This window comes from Mesoplodon mirus, assembly GCF_964341445.2.
Source record: "Mesoplodon mirus genome assembly, chromosome: 5".
NCBI lineage: Eukaryota > Metazoa > Chordata > Mammalia > Artiodactyla > Ziphiidae > Mesoplodon > Mesoplodon mirus.
The window spans coordinates 5,812,670-5,815,077 of NC_138980.1; positions in this window are offsets into that span (position 1 = coordinate 5,812,670).

Consider the following 2,408-nt stretch of genomic DNA (forward strand, 5'->3'; position numbering starts at 1 on the left):
CCTAAATCAAAGATGAAGGACTTTATTATTCCAGGCACAGCAAGCATCACGAGCATCACGTTTGCATCAGTGCTCCAGGCCCCAATTTCCACAGGGGGACACGCAGAGGGCCAGGTAACATCTGCAAATTGAATGGGGTGCATTATAGGAGAAGAACTTTCAACTTAGGGAACCCACATCTCTTACTATGAGAAGTGAGCATGCTTGCCCTCTGTTCCAGATGGAAACAATATCTCTACCTTCCAAGGCTATAAGAAAATATGTTTTTTGCTCTGAAGAGAAACACTCTCTTATAAGGATGTTTACTAAAGAAACATCCAGGAAAAAATAATTTGGAATAAAGCAACGACTGTCCTCTGCTCATAAGATGTGCAGAAACGCTAGAAAACAACAGAAGATTGTCTCCCAACAAGTCCCTCTAACTCTTACTCACATTTCACCCCAATGTCTATTTTGCTCTTCTAGCTTCTATCTTATATATGACTTGTTCAATCCATTTGTCTACTCTGAATGCTTCTGGTTCTCGGGGAGCTTATAGTCTAATATTAGTGAGTAAGGAAACCCAGGTTTTCCAGCTCCAAAACCAGTATTACCTACCCCACTCCATGAGTACAGCCCCCTAAATAGTTGAAGTGGCAGCCACTGTTTCTCAGGGATATCTCCCTAGGTATACTAGACAAAAAGTAGTCATGTAATGCTTTTCAGTGAGAATAGAAGGCTGGCTATCTTCTGAAGCACTTAGAAATATTAAACTCAGCAGGAGAAGTTTAAGAATGATTGCACTGAGGGAATTCCCTGGCAGTCCAGTGGTTGGGACTTTGCCTTCCAATGAAGGGGGTGTGGGTTCAATCCCTGGTTGGGGAGCTACGACCCCACATGCCTTGTGGCCAAAAAACCAAAACAGAAAATAGAAGCAATATTGTAACAAATTCAATAAAGCCTTTAAAAATGGTCCACGTCAAAAAAAAAAAAAAAAAAACGACGACAAAAAAGAACCTCTTCATTAAAAAAAATAAAAATGACTGCACTGAGAAAAATACCCTCATGTGAATTGTTGATATTTGTAATAATCAGAATATCCCTAATCAGCATGGCTCCAATACTTTGGAGCTGGAAGTATGCCTGTCATAGTTTGCAATGTAATCTGTCTATATTTGTAAGGACAGGATTAGGGGAGGGAAGTTTTTAGTCCAGTAGAAGCTTAGGCACAAATACCTGAGTGTCAAGTTTTTGAAAATGCTCAGTAAGGTCCTTTGCCTTATACATAAGGGATACATGGGCTGATATATAGGAAAACAATCTTCTTGCCTAATAATTGCAATGAGGGACATAGCCTTTAGAATTCAAAAAGTAGAGAAGGGGATGGGGGCATATACAATTTGAAAACTGCAACATTAACATACTTCTACTTATGCACAGATTCATGGAGCCAAGGAGAAGTAATTGTGCATTCTGACTGATCTAACTTCAGTGTTCATATGATCCTGATCTTTCTAAACATTTATCACTAGAGTGTAGTCTTTAAAATAGGGTTATCTAAAGCCTATAATGACTGCCCATGCTGATATACATTAGCATCACTTCTTCTAGGAATCTTGCATTCATCAATTAAATCCTAAATTGTACAGTGCATTCAGAGACATGTGTTCCTTGATGTGTGGCATCTGCATGCTTATTTTGTAAATTCTCACGTGATGGTGACACAGCTGTGTTCCTTAAATCAAAATCTTATAGTGTCACTGTCTCCAGTAATGGTACCTATGGTGAAATTTCCCTCAGATTATTGATTTCTAACCTCACTGTGAGGAACAAATATTAATCTCAGTCTATAGAGAAACTGAGTCTCAGAAAGGTTTCTTATAGTAGTGATAATAATAATATTAATAAGAATAGGAATAATATCAGTTACCTTTTTAAAAATGTTTATTGAGCATTTATTATGTGCTAGGCACTGTGCTAAGCACTTTATCTATCCAATCTAGGCCTCATAGGAAAAAATTTGAAGTGGCTCTTATTCCTAATTATCAGGCAAATAATCAGAGACACAGAAATGTTAAGTGACTTAGCTCAGTAATTAGCTGAGCCAAGACATGACCCCTGTTTCCCTGAAACTGCTCTGCTGTACCTCTACTTGGACATTTATTTCATGGAGTTTGTTTTGAACAAAACCTCTAAGCCACCTTTATGCCCTTCCAAGATTGGACATCTAGCCCCTACCTGCAAACTCTATCTTCATCTGAAGAGCAGAAGAGAAGTCCTCTTTATAACCAGTCTGGAGACTGATGCATGCCTTACTTTCCTGGATCATGCTATGTTGACTATCAAGCTAAGCTTTACTCAATTAAACTCTTTTGAAATGCAAATTTATTTAAGTTGGGTGGGAAATAAGAAATGCTAATCTCATCTAC